Genomic DNA, 18,187 nt, shown 5'->3' with positions numbered 1-18,187 from the left:
GCCCTGGCCACCAGAGCAAGACTGCTAGGAGATTTCTAGAAAAGGTTTTCTCTGTATCCTCCACCCCCATATTCAAGGGATACATTGCACACAATTCAAGGAGACACATCGTACATGATTAATAGTTAAAAATCTAAAGGACAGGGGTCAGTTCTGTGGCTCATTTGGCTAATCCTCCACCTGTGGCGCCGGCATCCCATATGGGTGCCAGGTTCTAGTCCCTGCTGCTCCTCTTCTAGTCCAGCTCTCTGTTGTGGCCCAGGAAGGCAGTGGAGGATGGCCCAAGTGCTTGGGCGCCTGCATCCACTTGGAAGACCAAGAGGAAGCACCTGGCTCCTAATCGGCGCAGTGCCAGCTGTAGCGGCCATTTGCGGGGTGAACTAATGGAAGGAAGACCTTTCTCTCTGTCTCTCTCTCACTGTCTAACTCTGCCTGTCAAAAAAAAAAAAAAATCTAAAGGACCGACTATACCAAGTGTTGGAGAAGATGGGTGGGAACTTGTCCTCTCCACACTACTAATCAGAATGTGAAAAGGTCTAACCACTCTGAAAAACAGTTTGTCAGTTTTATGGAAAATTCAACACAGACTAATTTGAGCCAGCAGCTGCATTCCAAGGTATTTACCCAAGAGCAATTAAAACGTATGTCTGGGAGCAGATGTTTGGCCTAGAGTTTGAGATATCTACATCCCGCTTTGGAGTACCAGGGTTCAGTTCCTGACAATGCAGACCCCGCAGCTTAGCCACGCTGGCCTAAGTAATTTTCTGCTACCTGGATGGAGTTTTCAGTTCTTGGCTCCAGGCCTGGCCAAGCACTAGTCCAGCCTCTGCCGTTTTAGGCATTTGGGAAGTGAACCAATGACAGAAACAAAACAAGCATCTTTCTCTTCAAAGACTGCATATGAGTACTCAAAATATAGCCTATTTATAATATATTTTTTTGACAGACAGAGTGGACAGTGAGAAAGAGAGACAAAGAGAAAGGTCTTCCTTTTTGCAGTTGGTTCACCCTCCAATGGCTGCCATGGCTGGCGCTCTGTGGCCGGCACACCGCGCTGATCTGATGGCAGGAGCCAGGTACTTATCCTGGTCTCTCATGGGGTGCAGGGCCCAAGCACTTGGGCCATCCTCCACTGCACTCCCAGGCCACAGCAGAGAGCTGGCCTGGAAGAGGGGCAACCGGGACAGAATCCGGCGCCCCGACCGGGACTAGAACCCGGTGTGCCAGCACCGCAAGGCAGAGGATTAGCCTAGTGAGCTGCGGCGCCGGCCTATGGTTACATTTATATGAAATTATACAAAAGGCAAATCTAATCTCTGGTGACAGAAACAAATCCGTGGTCACTTACAGCTGGGGACAAGTACTGACTATAAATGGGCATGAATGGGATAATGGAAATATTTTCATGGTTACAAGGGCAAATTCATCATTTACTATATCGATTCAGTATATGTCTTATTGTCTCTAAATTTTATCTCAAAATAGTTGACTTGAAAAAAAGTTATATTAGGCCCAGCATTGTGGTACAAATTGGTTAAGCAACCGCTTACAATGCCAGCATGCCACATGAGCTCGGTTCAAGTCCTAGCTGCTGTACTTCCAACCCAGCTCCCTGCTAACGGGAAACAGCAGAGGATGGCCCAAGTACTGGGACACCCCCCCACCCCCACCCCGTGGGAGACCTGACTTCCGCCTGGCTCATCCCTGGCTGTTGTGACTATTTGCAGAGCAATCAGTACATGGAATAGCACTCTTTCTGTCTCTCCCTGTCTTTATAACTCTGCCTTTCAAATAATTAAATAAATAAATCTTTAAAAAAAAAACAATTTTTTAAAACAAAATAGTTATAACAGCAGAATGGTTCATACTCAGCTGGATTCTTTTCTCTATCTGGAATGTTCAAAACTTAGGGACAGCATCTTTTATTTATTTATCTGACAGGCAGAGTTAGACAGTGAGAGAGAGAGGGAGACAGAAAGGTCTTCCTTTTTCCGTTGGTTCACCCCCTCAAGTGGCTGCTATCACCAGTGTGTTGCGGCCAGCGTGCTGCGCTGATCCGAAGCCAGGAGCCAGGTGCTTCTCCTGGTCTCCCTTGCGGGTGCAGGGCCCAAGGACCTGGTTCATCCTCCACTGCCTTCCCGGGCCACAGCAGAGAGCTGGATTGGAAGAGGAGAAACCAGGACAGAACCGGTGCCCCAACCGGGACTACAACCTGGGGTGCCAGCGCCACAAGCGGAGAATTAGCCTAGTGAGCCGCTGCGCCAGCCAGGGACAGAATCTTGTGATCATAAGGAGACCAGCCTAAAACAAAAACCAGTGTAGATGGGCAGAGCACAGCACATGGTGGCTCCTAGGTGCTAAGTGCAGCACAGGGTGGGAGCCGAGAGCCATCTTACTATTTAGAATCTAATGACCTTGGGAAGTTCATTTAATTCTTTTGCTTGTTTTCTCATTGGTAAAATGAGAGCAATAATACCATGCACCTTCATTGGGCTTTTGGAAGGATTATAATAGATTGTGAATTCCCCAATGGTGAAACTTTTTTTTAACTTTCATTTATTGACCTATTACAAGTACCAGGAAAATGTCTGACATAAAAAAATGCTTAAGAAATGTGTATCAAACAAGCTAAAGAATATCTGTGAAATATGTTAGAACAGTACCTCACGTTGAATAATCAATTAAGGTTTTCAGTTATGGCTACCATCATTATTGCTATTGTACCACTGTAGATGCAACTCAAGATCTACTCTGTTTCTAGCCTTGTTGTATATATAGTAAATGTTTTGTTTTATGAGTCTTTTTAAAATTTATTCTGCAGAGTTACAGAAAGGAAGGGAGGGTGGGAAGGAGGGGAGGGGGAGAGAGAGATCTTCCATCTGATGATTCACTCCCCAGATGGCTGCAAGGCTGGAGCTGGGCTGGTCCAGAGCCAGTAGCAGCTCCTTCCAGTCTCCTACATAGGCACAGGGGCCAAGCAATTGGGTCATCCTCTTCTGCATTTCCAGGTGTACTAGCAGGGAGCTGAATCAGAAATGGAGCAGTCATACTCAAACCATTGCCCACATGGGATGCTGGCGCTGCAAGCAGCAGCCTAACTTGCTCTAACACATTGCCGGCACCTATAGCTTATTTTTAATTGCCTTTTCTGAGTATAACCTATAGGCCAAATCTGGCACAAAATCTGTTTTTTTTTTTTGACTCACAAGCTAAGAATAGCTTTTATATTCTTAAAATATTGTTGAAGTTGGAGGAAATGACGTTGCAGGAGGAGCTAAAATAAAGAGAGGCAAAAAAGATGATGAAGACAAGTACACCAGAGAGACTGACCTGCGCAGTCTCAAATACTTACTATCTGACCACTTATGGAAAATGTTTGCTCAACCCTGTGCTGTTCTATTCAGGCAGTCTGAAGACTTCTTACAAGACACTAGTTTAATCAATGCAGAAAATTAATATTTGGTTTCAATATACATACTTCAGCAATGTCTGTCAGATGGATGTTTTATAAAAAGGTCTTGTAACGGAAAGTAGAATCTGGTACACCTGCTTCTGAGTAGGAGGCAAGAAGTGGACTGGGAGGGTAGGTTGGCGCCATGGAAGAAGACGTAGCTAGTGGGTGTGTCAGAGTGCTGCTTCATATACAGCTAATCACAAGCGGTCAGAGAGGTGAACACACAAACTTCTGCAGGTATCTAAGGGAAATGAGTATTCAGTTTTAGAGACCTTGTGGAGCACTGCAATTACTGTTAAAGATTTCAGTGTTTTACTCTTTCCAGACATGATGTCTGCTATGGTTTGAACAGGATTTAGTTCTTTGGTTCCTCAACTCATAAAGATGTTTAAGTCCCAAAGCCATGGCCTGATGGTGCCTACAAGGTGAAGCCTTGATCCCATTGTGGTGTCTGACGGTGAGAATACCTGGGAAGTGTTTGGATTGGATTGGATTGCTGGAGTGGACCGCCCGTGAATGAGTCATGGTAGCTTCATAAGGACAAGTGTGTTCGCCATCTTTCTGCTTCCTGGCTCACTATGTGACACGCCCCCCACACACACACCCCAAAACTGTTCTGTGATCCACTGATCCACTGCCCTCATCCAGTACTAGACTAATGGAACCACCGAATTTTGGATTGCGAACTTCCAAACATCTCAGTTTACAGATGCAGAGATTCAGGCCCCTGAAAGGAAATGAGAAATTCAAGGTGACACAGCTGGCTGTAGAGAGTCATGCCTTTGGGTTCCAAGTTCTGTGTTCTTTCCACTACATCTTGTCTTTCTAGGAAATACCACCAGAGTTACAACTGAAAACTGGGTTTCAGAGGTGGTTTTGATTTATGCATTTAAGTTTATTTAGTGGTTCTATTTCTGAACAATGGGTTGTATATAAATTACTTTTGCCATTTCTCTCAATATTTTCAATGTTTTGAGGGTTATTATAGGCTGAGTTCTCTATCTCTTCCCTTCTTTTCTCCCTCCCTCTCTCTCTCCTTTAGTTCTCACAGCATGAAGTATGTTTAATGATTGTTATATCAGCCAAGAAACAAGAACCACTTTAAGACTTTAGAGCAGAAGCAACTTGATTTGGGTAATTAGTTATATAAAAGTGGGAGAGTTGAGAAGACAAAAGTGAGCCAGTAGCACCCAGGGGCCAGCCTCAGCAGGAAGCTGCTACCACCTCTGTGGCTGGAGGTACATGGAAGGAGGTAGTGTCATTGCAGTGTTGAAGTAGAATTCTCTGAGCCAAGGATTTTCCTGTGTGTACTGCAACTCTGGAAAGATACTACTATTGCTAAAGACAGAATGGTAATTGAAGAGAGTAGTATCTGTCCAAATCACACCCTCCAGTCTCTCACCAGTGCATCCTATTGGCTGGAACAAACCAGGAGAAAGGGAGCCTGGACAGTATGACTTCCTGCAATACAGAATAGAGCCAGAGACAGAGAATGGGTTTGAGGACGCACATGCATCGACCCACACAATTATCTTTGTTTCACCAACTTTTCTGACTTTGCAACTGCTACCTCAGTAGGTACTTCTTATACAGAGACTCTTTAAGGACAAGTGATAGCTGAAGTTTCTGTTTTAAGGTTCCTGTCACTTTAAAGAGAAGATGAGGCTAGAGCCAAGGCAATAGAGATGAATTGGCACTTGTCTGGGGTAGAATCTGCCAGCCAACACGTTAAAGGGCATGGGATATAGTAAGCCTCAGGCTCAGACATTTTCTTACAGGAAACATTGGCCAGCCAAGTGATGCAGGCACACATAGAGGCATGCTATACTGAATTGTACTACCCTCTCCAACAACCACAATTGTGGGTCGAAGCTCCAGCCTTTCAGGTGACTGTATTTTGAGGTTAGGTTTTAGAGAAGGAAATTAAGGCTACAAGAATTCCTAGGGTGAGGCTCAGTCCAACTTGGGCAGGACTGAGGGAGGGACCTAGGGGTGTACATGCACCGTCAGGTGAGGACATGGCACAAAGAAGGTCCTGTTCAAGCCAAGGCCTGAGGAGAAGCTGACCCTGCCAGTATCTTCGCCTTGGACCTACTGCCTTGAAACTTTGACAAACCAGCTTCTGTAGTTTGAGCCACTGGTCTGTGAGATGATGTCATGGCAGACAGAGCAGATTCCTACAAGGCACCAAGGACAACACCTCCAACAAGAGCCCATGCTTCTTGCTGCTTGCCGAGAGAGTTCCAGGGGGTCACGTGCTATGAACTGCCTTTTCCCTGAAATTACTTGCCCGGCACCAGATCCTTTCCCTAGTCAGAGTCATGGCTGAAACACATCCCCATGGGAGGAAAAAAATAGCAATGACTCAAATGCAGACGCAGATATAAATGACGTTCTTGAGAGAAAGTCACAAGTAGTGAAGAGACAGACAGAATAAGGCAACTGCATATTTATAAAAGGAGTTCCAAAGAGGTACCACAGTTAGCAGAGGGAATTGAGGGCACCAAAGATAAAATTTTTCCAAATTTGCAAATTTTCATTGTTAGCCTAGCTAGAGTCATGGTTATGGATTTTTAAAATCTTTATAGACATACTATTCAGAAAAAATCCAATATCACATATGGAAGCAGGTCTATTTTTGATGTTTCTTTTTCCAGACCGTTTTACATAGTAAATGATTAGAATAACCTAATTGGGATACTTTTCCCCAATCTGAACAACCCTGATCAAGAGTTCCATGTCAGTGAAATTATGAGTATTTCATTATAATGAAGAAACTAAAAATGAAGTCCAAATAGACCAATAGTGCTCAGAAAGATCGTGACAGTTTGGGATCCCAAGAGCTGCCATTTGATTGCTTTTGGGCAAAACAATGCAGTTGGCATTGCCCTTGGGTCCTTGCAGGGTCTGAGCAGGAATTTGGGATCTGCTTGGGATTAAGTGTTTCACATTTTCCCCTGGAGACCAGCCCAAGTCTTGCCAGTCACGGTGAAGTCCACAAGCATAACTTCTCCCTGGAGAATGTGGGAGGAGCGATGTGGGGAAGGATAAGGTTGAGGGGTGATCTGGCGAAGAGAAGCAGGATTTGCTGGTGCAGCTTGTCTCGGGAGGGAGCCAAGGAAAAGAACTGAGGCAAATGCTTGCAGCGCTATAGAATTATCTCGTGTGCAAAGTGCTAGGTCACCCATCCAAGTACTAACCAGGCCCGACCCTGCTTAGCTTCCGAGATCAGACGAGATCGGGCGCGTTCAGGGTCGTATGGCCTTCCGTCTCCCAGAGCCAAACTGGGGAATGTTGTCAAGACATTTTAATATTTTATCTTTTGAAGTTTTGCAACTCAAACTGTATCTTAGAACAGCAGCATCAGCAAACCTTGGAGCTCATTAGAAATGCAGACCCTTCCCCCCAGACCCCGTTTCAGCAAGACCCTTAGCTGGTATCTGTGTCTGACAAAGTTTGAAAGAAATTCCTCAAGAGTCTTTTCAGCCAAACGGACGTAAAAGGACATTGAAACACTCTGCCAGAGCTTGAGAGGGTATTCAGGATCTATCACGAGGAATAAAGCCGAGAGAAAAGAGAACAGAAATGGGTTTGAGGTTGTCTCAAACCCAACTCTCACCCTGCACTCTTCCAGGCCGGCTTCCACCAGCAGCACGGAAGCACACACTGCAGGTGCCGGTGGCGTGCCTCCACTGCAGGGCACAGGGTGCCTGTGCTGCTGTTGCTGCTATTGCCAGAAACATAGCACTTGGGGCAAATGATGCAAGGCTCACAAAATCCTCTCTGCCCTTTTCTAACCCTGTCTCTCCTTCCTGTCTTGCTTTCAGAAATTGAACACCAATTCGTTGCTGTTGCCAGTTTCCATCTAAACACCTATGATCAAACCAGTTTCTACTGGTGCTTGAGAAACCATTCTCAGTGCCAGGGAACTTGAAACTACAGGTTAAAACTGTCATATAAATCACTAGGTTTCAGACTTGATGAGATTACCACTTGGCAATCAAGCAACATTTTGTTATGGATTTCCACGGTAATTCATATGTTAAAGCACTGGCCTATTTAGAGATAGGCCTTATTAGAAGTAATTCAAGCTAAATTTTGTCATGGGGTGGGGGGAATCCTATCTGATAGGTTTGTTGGCCTGATAAGAAGAAAAGGAGAGATTTCTATCTATATGCACACACCTAGGAACAACCAAGGGAACACAGCAAAAAGGCAGCTGTCTGGAAGTCAGGAAGAAAGCTCTCTGCCCAAGCTGACTGTGTTGGTCCCCTGAGCTCAGACTTGCAGTCTCCAGAATGGTGAGAACATAAACTTCTGTTGTTTAAGCCACCAGGTCTGTGGCATTTTACTAATGCAAACTAAGACAGATTTGTTCCATGAAAATGGATGGTTGGCTACTAGATCCCCGATAAGGAAAAATTTCCTGATTTGGAGCTCATCTACTGACATTGGGAGTGTTCATCTTCTTGGAATGACCAGTGGCTAGTGAGTTTCTGAGGGCATGTCTGCCACAGTGCAGGGGAGCAGGGACTGCCATCGTCTTCCTGTCTTCCTTCCTCCCTCCCTCCCTCCCTCGGTAAAAGGGAAAGGAATCAACACAAACACTGCCAATGAAGTGACTTCATGCACAGTGGTCAAACTCCCTTGATTGTTCTGGGAATGAGGGTCTCCTGTGTCACAGGACTTGCCGTTAAAACCAGAAAAATCCTGGGCCAAGCAGGATGAGTTGATCAGCCTAAATGAGCTAGCATTTACCTGAAACAGTGAATAGGGCATTTATTGAAAGGCAATTAAAATGAGGGTTCTGGTCTAGTTTTAGCACTGAGCAGATTTGGTAAGTTACTCCCTCTCTCTAGGCCTAAATTCTCCCTGGGAAATGAGGGAGACAAGGTTACCTCTAATGGATATTCCACTACAAATATGCAATGGTTCTTGATTTGTGAGTTATTCTGTCACGTAAGGGTTGGGGACATCCAACTGTACGAGTCCACAAAACAATCTAAGAGGAATAAGGCTCTTGCTAAGTGAAAAGCTACAATTGTGTCTAAAGCACTCTTTGTGGAACTCACTGCATCGTGAGGGTAGCAGACAATAAAGAACACTTGTGAAAAGTGTTGAGAAGGAGATAACAAAATACTCTCATGGGCACCGGTTCTAGGTACCTTTTCCGAAAGGGAGTGTTGGGGCAGTTTTGTGTCTAAGATGTCTCGTGGGAGCCCACATCCTGGATAGGAGTGCCTGTTTGTGTCCTTGCTCTGCTTCTGATCCACCTTCCTGCTATGCAGATCCTGGGAGGCAGCAGGCGAAGGCTCAAGTACTTGGGTTCGATAATCCCTGTTGGGGTCTTGGATGGGATTCTAGGCTCCTGCCTTTGACCTGGCCTAGTTTTGCTTTGGCAGGTATTTGGGGACAGAACCTCTAAATAAAAGATCTCTGTCCATTTTTGATTTTTACTTTTTTTTAAAAATTTTATTTAAGTTATACAAGTTTTATGTATTCCATATATATAGATTTAGGAACATAGTGACACTTCCCTCCCACCCACATTCCAACCCTTCCTCCTCCTTCCTCTCACATTTCCACTCTTAATTTTTGCAAAGATTTGCTTTACTAATACAGTACATGGATTGTATTGTACTGGAGTGAAATAGACATTTTGAGGTTCAATGATTGTTTACAGTCCTTGTCTCTTCAATTGAGTTTTTTTCTTTCTTTTCTTTTCTTTTTTCTTTTTTTGTCAGGCAGAGTTAGACAGTGAGAGAGAGAGAGACAGAGAAAGGTCTTCCTTTACCGTTGGTTCACCCCCCAAGTGGCTGCTACGGCTGGTGCATTGCGGCCGGTGCGCTGCGCTGATCCGAAGCCAGGAGCCAGGTGCTTCTCCTGGTCTCCCATGGGGTGCAGGGCCCAAGCACTTGGGCCATCCTCCACTGCACTCCTGGGCCACAGCAGAGAGCTGGACTGGAAGAGATGCAACCGGGACAGGATCCGGCGCCCTGACCGGGACTAGAACCCGGGGTGCTGGTGCTGCAGGCGGAGGATTAGCCTAGTGAGCCGTGCTGCTGGCTTTTTTTCTTTTCTTAACACTACTTTTTGAGCTCTTGTTCTTACTGTAGGGTTAACTATATGATCATTAAGTAAATTGAAGATTTTTTTACTCTTTTAAATAAAGATCAACAGATTAAACTTTTAAAAACTCGAGGGGTTTTTTAAATCCCAGAGTGGAAGACCCAAACCTGAGAAACTGGAAAGGAATAGGGAACATCAAGTACCCAAGAGCCTATGATGAAAGATAGGTTTCGAAGTGAAAAGAACTGAAAGGATTGCAGTATGAATGGAGCAGAGTGAATCAGAAGATACTGGAAAGATGTTACATTGTAGAACAAGGCAGGTGCAAGGTTATGCAGGATTACAAGGCTAAGGTAGGTGCTCAGGCTTATCTTAAATACCAAGAGGATATCAAGGGTTTGAAATCATGTCAGAGTTACAAGAATTGATTAATTCCTGCTCATAAATTATTGTATACTTATGAATCATACTCATAATTTTAGGCAATAGTAGTGTAACAGTGAGCACGTGAAGTTCCTGTTCCATAAGTTTGGTTTTAATTAACCTAGAAGAGCTTTCAAAGGTTTGAGTCAAGTTCAGGATAACTTGCATTAATAACTCTACCTCATCACTTTGAAGTTTAGTATCCACTTGAGCATGACTTTCATAGCCAATGACAAAATGAATCTATGGCTCAAGTTACCCAAACCTACCCCTCTGGGAGTGGAATGTTACTTGGAACATTTCCTTATAATTAAGATCTAATTGTTATTGATGTTCAGACAAATGTTCTTGCTGGCTTCCTCTCCAAGAATGTAACACACAGGTCCCCAGCCCCCGCTGCCTTTTCAGTGCCAAATAGCATTTGAATAAGTGTTCCAGGGGATATGACTCCAGATTTTGGGTCTTGACAGGAGTTTGAATTAATGCAACAAGGATCACAAATTCAATCTGTGTTAAGGTTTATCCCCCATTTACTAAAAATGCATTTGATATTAAAAAATTAAGTACTGCAAAAAGAGCAAGAAAGAGAGGAACAGAGGGAACGCAGCTCTTTATCCCTGAGAAGGGAATAATTTAGCAACAAGCAAACTCATTAACTGAATTCTGCCCATGAATTTTCTGGAAATTGAGACAACAAGGAAAATAGTGTTTTGCATGGTGTTTATTATTTGATAAGGAAGAAAATACCAGAATCACCCTGCAGGGACAACATTTTTCTTTGAGATATATTAAAAAAAAAAAAGAGAGAATCCATCCCATGTATGTTTGTATAAGGAACATGGGCTAACTAGTGAGCAATACATTCAAGTAAATGTTTGAAGGGGATAAGAGAGAAATATGGTTAAAAATAAGTTTTTGTTAGGCCAGTGTCTGTGAAAGTTAAGTGGTATAAATCCACAAAGGCATCTTTGTGGGAATCCAAGGTCTAGGGACTTTGCTATGTATCCAGGACTGCTCTTAGAGAACCTAGGAGAAGAAAGACACTTCTCAATCTTTCCATTAGACCTTTCTTGCAAATTTCTACTGTTTTAAGCAAGTCTTTTTGAGGATTGAGTTGCAGTCAATTTGGAAAAGTACTACTCTCACGGAATGCATGCAATGGGGGTCATTGGTCAAAGGGTATCCTAAATTACCAGTGATGGAAGAGGCCAACTTGTCCTGCTGGGCTGAGAGCTTAAGATGTGACCTTGTCTTTCCAGAGCACATGCCACTTCATCATGGTCTTGCTGGAAAAAGATAGCATCTCTTTCTTGGAAAAAGCATTGAATATTCTTGAGAATGTGTACAAGTTATTTTTTGTGGGCCAAGATTTTGATCCTGTTGTTCATGAAGAAATGCTGCATGTGGGCGGATATAAAGGGGAGCATCTGATTGGGGGATATCAATTTCTGAAGACATTTGTCTAACTTTATAACTCCTACCACAGTCATTTCCATCAAACCTACATTCTCCATCTATAGCTTTGTATTCTTATACTTTCTTATGCACTGCACTCTAATTTGTTTGCTTTTTGGCTTTTATAAACTTGAGGGCTGGCTTATGTCTTTTTCTTCCTTTCATTAGAATTATCTACTATTGAAAATTGAAATTAAATATTAATTTTTATTTAGTTCATAACTCGGTTATATGTGTGTATGTGTACATGTACATTTTTATTCAGCTATGCAATGGATTATGTCTAGTCCTTCTAGTTGGGTCATTATGGTAATTAAACATAGCTGCAAAGTGCTTACACTGGGCACGGATAACAACGTTGACCAGGAATTAAACTGCACCAAGCTTTCTGGCCCTTACGAGACTTATTCCAAGATAAACCAAATGTGCTTGAATGTAGGTGTTTTCCATGTAGAATCCATTTGATACATTTTTAGTCTCTACAAGTGATTTAAGGATTAATAGGCTAGAGTCCTTGCTGTCTAGGAGCCTATAGGAGGAGAGGTTTAGAACAACTCCTATATGCAATAGGTAATTAATACATATTTTTGAATAAGTGAACAAATAATAAGAAAAATTCACACATAGCCACAACATAGAGTTAAATATGAAAACCAGAGATAAAGCCGGCGCCGTGGCTCAATAGGCTAATCCTCCACCTTGCGGCGCCGGCACACCGGGTTCTAGTCCCGGTTGGGGCGCCGGATTCTGTCCCGGTTGCCCCTCTTCCAGGCCAGCTCTCTGCTATGGCCAGGGAGTGCAGTGGAGGATGGCCCAGGTGCTTGGGCCCTGCACCCCATGGGAGACCAGGATAAGTACCTGGCTCCTGCCATCGGATCAGCGCGGTGCGCCGGCTGCAGCGGCGGCCATTGGAGGGTGATCCAACGGCAAAGGAAGACCTTTCTCTCTCTGTCTCTCTCTCTCACTGTCCACTCTGCCTGTCAAAAAAAAAAAAAAAAAAAAAAAAAAAAAAAAAAAGAAAACCAGAGATAAATACCAAGTGATGCTTGGTTTAAAGGAGGGGAAAGGAGAACTAAATCTAGTGGGGGTAAATCAGCAAAGGCCCTATAGAAAAGGTCATATTTAGATGAATATTGAAGGGTGAGTAGAATTCTAGACTATGGAGATGGAAAAGGAAAACAGATAGAGTGATTATTGTCTTTACCTGGGCAGCACCAGCCACAGTCTTAGGCTGGTAACAGACTGCCACACTCTCCAAAGTGGTGGGGAAATGAGCCATGTGAGGCCAACTATCATCCTACCTTAGTCGCTGGGATTGAACACTTGGGTCTAAGGGATGCTTAGCTCAAGCTAGGCCTATCCCATGCCTCTTCTACAAATTTGAAACTTGGAGACACAGATGGCAAGGAATTAACTGAAGTGAGGTTTCTTGAGGATATCCTCTTTGAAGGTTCATGGACTCCTTTAGCTTTCAGCTCTTAGCTGCCTTAGTACACAGACTCCATGACTCTTAATTGTCCATTTCTTCCTTTGAGTGAGTGAGCCACAGTTAATATCCTCCTCTTATTCTTCTTATCAGTCCAAGTCAGGTTCTGTTACTTGCAACCAAAGAATTCTATCATGGAAAGGCATGGAAGTAAGAGATTTGGAAGGAAATTCAGAAAGAGTGAGTATTTTAGCAGGAGTAAAGTATAGGGGAATATGGGGAATAACACTGATGAGAGAGGAAGTGAACTGGTCATTGGGGTTGTAAAATCCAGAATAAGGTGCAAGTGAACCTTGTTTTTGAAAGTTTTGGTAATCACAAATTAATTCATTAAAATGTATTTCTAACCCTTAAATCAATGCTCACGATTCCTTTATGGTCATTCACAGTTATGTACTGAATGACACAAACTTAGTCACTTGATGCATACATTCCCAGTTGAAGTGGAAGGTTGAACAACTTTTTTTATTTTCTGCATTTTAAAATGATTAACGAAGATTGCATGTTTTCAAGGTATACAAAGTGGTGATTTGTGTAATGATTATTACACCATAAACAAATGCCCATTTGTGGTCTATTTAGTGCCAGTACTTCACGTGTCATACATTTGGCAGCTGATTTCACTGTTTAAAATAGTCCCCAGTTGTGGCACTGCAGTGCTGTCTACTATTCCCAAGTTTAAGAAAGCTGTGATGTGCCCTAAAGGAAAAACAAGGGCTGTTAGGTAAGCTTGGGTTATAGTGTTGTAGGCCATGAATCAATATGTATTAAATAAGGTGTCTTTAGACAGAAACACATAAAATCGGTTATGCATTGATTGGCTAACTAAAATATTGCCCCCAGGAACTTTTAGGAACCCAATCTCACCCCCTAGGAGCTATGGCTCAGTATTCACTGAGGCACCATTTTCACTGACTCTGTGGAACATAACTACTGAGATTAATGAGAATTAACTGTGTGTGGACATAAATTTATAAGCAAAGTGACGTTATTGAAGATTTTGGACATAGAACTGATCTGTTCAAAACAGTAACAGAAGTATTACTTGGGTGGCAAATGGGCAGTCTACTGGAACTGTGGGAGACTAGTATGGGGGGGCAAAATGGTTTTCTAAGAAGTCACCTTCTAATAGCAAGGAAGGTAAGTACTTTCTTCAGGGCTATGAGAAGAGAAAATAAGGCATGAAGGTGAGATGCTCTGAGGGCAGAAGATAAAGGGCATATATGGTTGGGGAACCAAGTAGAGGGGATACTGAAATGTCAAGTCTGGATGAATGGAAGCCAAGAGTAGAGGCACTAATAGATAAATGAGAGGGACAAATGATGAATTCTGTTTTGGATGGCTGAGTTTAAAGCCAATGGATAGCTTGCATTCAATAAATTTGAGTTGTATCATGGATAATGATTGTGAGGAGGAAGACATTGATAAGGGTAATCAAGAGGAAGCTGGGGAGAAGAATGTTGTAAGAACCTGCTAAGAAAACTGGCACTCAGCTGCTCCTTCCAAGGCCAAGATTCAAAATGACTGAGCTCTGAATAGCCCAAATCCCAATTCCTCTATCCTCCAGTTTGTAAATTAATGGTATGACACAGCAAAACTTCCAAAGATTTTGGCACTCAGCAATCAGTTTTTGCAACTCAATCACACCACAGAGTTGTGTTTCCTCAGCCTACACATGCATCTGGGTGTCTGACTCAGGAGAGATTCTAGCATCAGCCACAGGCTGTATCCAGGAACAGCTCTTGCCTGCAGTTACCTCTGAAAGAATTTTCTCTATTCCATACAGGCTTTCAGACCTTTTTTTTTTGAGAGCTGGAGCATAGGTACATGGCTCAGACTGGGGACCAGGAGTCCTGCTGCTGCTATTGGTCCTCCAGGGTTGACCTTGGGTATTCTTCAGCTCCCAGCTTGTGTCTGTGTGGTCAAGCCTTCTGTCGCCTCAGAAACTGGATGTCTCTCCTTCTTCTAATTCCACGAGTTACTTAATTTACTGGTGCTAAATTCTTACTTTGCCATTGCATTTGATCTGTGCTTCCTTCAGTTCAAGGTCCATCCCTACCCATCTGGATGGTCTTACCACATGGACCATGACTAGACAAACACAGACCAGCCTGGACTGGACGATTTCTCAAGGTCTAGATACCTTGGCATACTCCTATACCCTGAGAAGTTCTATGGGTCTCTGTTGCACACCAGTGATCTGTAGGTGGGTTTGGATGAGCTGGTGAGTACGTATATACTTTCATTCCCTGGGAGTCCTGGAACAGGAGCTCTCATCCCTTCCAACTTTGCCAGTGGCCATTGATTCTGCAACTCTGTCTGATGGCCCTAGAGGTGACCTTGTACCAGGAAATGCGCCAGAATTTGTTGGAAGACTATGGCACTAGTTTGTATAATCTTTCACTCCCCTGGCTGTGGGGAAAGGGCAACTCCTCACAGAAGTGAATAGCTGGTGAATACACACTAGGTCCCTAAGACCACATTCAAATTTCTCCACATCACAGTGTTCACCAAAAGGAAAAAAAAACCCTCATGGAAGACACTCTCAGGATGACCATTTCCCTTTCATTACTTGCTTGTCTTCCTCTTAAATGCTCTGTGTCTTTCCAAAAAAAAAAAAAAAATTAGGGGCGCAAAATCATTCCCTTTCCTCCTCTGATACATTGTGGCTGATTTTAAGGTCCTCTTAAGACTCAGTGAGGTGAATTTCTGTAGGTAGCATAAAAAGAGCCTTTCAGAAAAGGCACTTACAGATGTAACAGGGAAACCAGACACCTTTGCAACTGATTTATCTAAACCCTTGAAGGACCATTTCACGGCAGGTGGCAAAGGCAATAACATCTAACAAAGGGAGTATATCCAGAGGCAGAGCTGTATTGCATCTTCTAAAAAAATAATAGTGAGAGAGAGACAGGAAGCAGACAAGGAACCATTTCTTCCCATTGTATTCATATCTCTTTACTAGTTTCTGAGCCTGACCCAATACAATTTTTACAGAGCCTATTCAGAGCCAGGTGGAGAAAAGAATAAAGGCACTCATATTTTCAGCTTCTCCTAAGGATGCAAGTAGAATTTTCTTCTGAATTTTCAGATAATTTTAGAAAGCTGCCTTTCTGTTCCTTTAAGTAGACACAATAAAAAAAAATAGCCTGCTGTCAAGTTGTGGTATTTGACAGTTAACCAAAGGGAGCATCATTTTTGCATAAATGCAAGCCCGATGGAAGCATAAGCAACACACATTATACTTTATCTCAAAACCTCTGCTGGCAAAAGAGGGGGCGCCTGGCACCCAGGGGAACCTTCAAGAGCACATCCATTGGGAGGGAAGGACAAGGCTGCAGCTTCCTGTTCAGTCAACGCATTGAGTAAGCACAGGAAAAAGTGAGTCAAATGGGAATACATCACTCAAAGGACTGCCATAACTGGGAAGGTCCTGGATGGCTCCAGGATGGGTCCACATGACAGGGAAGCCCATGTTCCGCTCCCCACCAAATACTGTGGGAGAGATCTCGAGAGGAAAAGGAGCTATTTGAATCCTACATCATTCAAGATGGCAGGGCCACTGGTGCTTCTGTAGCCTACCTACTCTCCCAGGTCAGGAGAGACAGGAATGATAAAAGATAAAATGATGAGCTTTTTATGTTCCAGGCACCATTCTCACCACTGTGCATGTATAATATGCAATATAATATAATGAATACAGTAACTCTTGCAGTCTTCATACCAGTCCTAAACTCGATGCTATAATATGAATTCCATTTCACAGATGAGAAACTTGAGATAAAAAGAGGTCCTAAATTCTAAAACCAGTAAGTAACAGAGCTCCCTAGTGATGGATGGCCTTAGGACCAACACCTCCAATCTCTGTCTCTCTAGAGAAGACAATGAGTTCCTTATTGGGTTTTTGTGGAACTTGAAATGCACTCCAGCAGTGTGACTACATACTAGACATTTGAATACTGAATGGAATTGATTGTGCTCTTGGAAGCAGGAAGGGGAAGGAAGGAGAAACATGCTTCATGTTCTCCTTAGTGTTCTATTGTGTGTTCAACCTAGGCCAACAGTTGATGTAAGGCAGGGAGAAAAAAACAGGGAAGCTGAAAGGTTAGTTTGGAAGAAAATGAAAAATGAAAACCTGTATTAGTCAGTGTTCTCCAGAGAAACAGAACTAATAAGATGGACATCCAGGTGTGTATGTATGCATACATGTAATATGAGTTCAAGAGCATTACAAAAAGTTCATGGAAAATAAATGGAAATATTTTAATTTTCATGTGAAAATTTGAAATCTATGCTGTTTCATAACATGCATTTTTCATGAACATTTTCAACATCTTTTTTTTTTTTGCCTGCTGTAGCTTAACCTGTTGTGTCACAATGCCTGCCTCAACAAAACTCTATTGAAAAGATATGAAAACATTCCTAAAACATACACCTTGCTCTAGGACTTGCCTAGAGATTGAACTAGGAACTTCAGGCATCATGTTTCTATGCTTCAGGCCTCATTGACTCTCTGTGTACTGAAAGCCAGTTACTGCCAGCTCATTCTCACCCCTCCATCTGACCACCTGAAAGAAGTAGTCTGAAATTAAAGAAAAAGCCATTTCTATAGCCATCTAATGTTTATGGAGTCTCTATTATATTCTTTTTTTAAAAACTTTTATTTAGTAAATATAAATTTCCAGAGTACAGTTTATGGATTACAACAGCTTCCCCCCTATAACTTCCCTCCCACTCGCACCCCTCCCATCTCCTGCTCCCTCTCCCATTCCATTCACATCAAGATCCATTTTCAATTATCTTTATATACAGAAGATCAATTCAGTGTATATTAAGTAAAGATTTCATTAGTTTGCACCCACACAAAAACACAAAGTGTAAAATACTGTTTCAGTACTAGTTATAGCATTACTTCACATTGGACAATACATTAAGGACAGATCCCACATGAGAAGTAAGTACACAGTGACTCCTGTTGTTGACTTAACAATTTGATACCTTGTTTATGGCGTCAGTAATCTCCCTAGGCTCTAGTCATGAGTTGCCAAGGCTATGGAAGCCTTTTGAGTTCACTGACTTCGAATTTTAAGGTCCTCTTAAGATTCAGTGAGGTGAATTTCTTTCATATATGTGGATTTCAAAACTTTTTTGGCATCAAAATAGTCCTTTCACTCCATTTTCCATGACTTTTTTAAGTCCCCATGTGAGTCTGTGTGTGTATGAATTGCCTCAGGCAATTATGAGGGCTGAGAAATTTCAAAATATGGCAAGCTGAAGGCCAAGGAGAACTGATGGTTACA

At 42.8% G+C, this 18,187-nt stretch overlaps 2 long non-coding RNA genes across 3 annotated transcripts in view; one reads left to right on the top strand and one right to left on the bottom strand.

The window, feature by feature from the left end:
• The window catches only part of LOC149121920 (uncharacterized), a 435,681-nt gene that overhangs the window by 355,233 nt on the left and 62,261 nt on the right, over positions 1-18,187 (top strand). The window lies entirely within an intron of this gene.
• Positions 1-18,187, bottom strand: part of LOC149121921 (uncharacterized) — a 102,601-nt gene that overhangs the window by 69,489 nt on the left and 14,925 nt on the right. The window lies entirely within an intron of this gene.

The sequence above is a fragment of the Oryctolagus cuniculus genome, chromosome 15 (genome assembly GCF_051225735.1).
Source record: "Oryctolagus cuniculus isolate XC-2025 breed Fujian yellow rabbit chromosome 15, ASM5122573v1, whole genome shotgun sequence".
NCBI lineage: Eukaryota > Metazoa > Chordata > Mammalia > Lagomorpha > Leporidae > Oryctolagus > Oryctolagus cuniculus.
This window is presented reverse-complemented; position numbering and strand designations above follow the sequence as displayed.